Below are 340 nucleotides of genomic sequence, written 5' to 3' on the forward strand. Positions count from 1 at the left end.
TCGCAGGTAGATAGGATAGTGAAGAAGGCGTTTGGTATGCTTTCCTTTATTGGTCAGAGTATTGAATACAGGAGTTGGGAGGTCATGTTGTGGCTGTACAGGACATTGGTTAGGCCACTGTTGGAATATTGCGTGCAATTCTGGTCTCCTTCCTATCGAAAGGATGTTGTGAAACTTGAAAGGTTTCAGAAAAAGATTTACAAGGATGTTGCCTCAGTTGTAGGATCTGAGCTACAGGGAGAGGCTGAACAGGCTGGGGCTCTTTTCCCTGGAGTGTTGGAGGGTGACCTTATAGAGGTTTACAAAATTATGAGGGGCATGGATAGGATAAATAGGCAAA

The sequence above is a fragment of the Chiloscyllium plagiosum genome, chromosome 10, assembly GCF_004010195.1.
Source record: "Chiloscyllium plagiosum isolate BGI_BamShark_2017 chromosome 10, ASM401019v2, whole genome shotgun sequence".
NCBI classification, from domain to species: Eukaryota; Metazoa; Chordata; class Chondrichthyes; order Orectolobiformes; family Hemiscylliidae; genus Chiloscyllium; species Chiloscyllium plagiosum.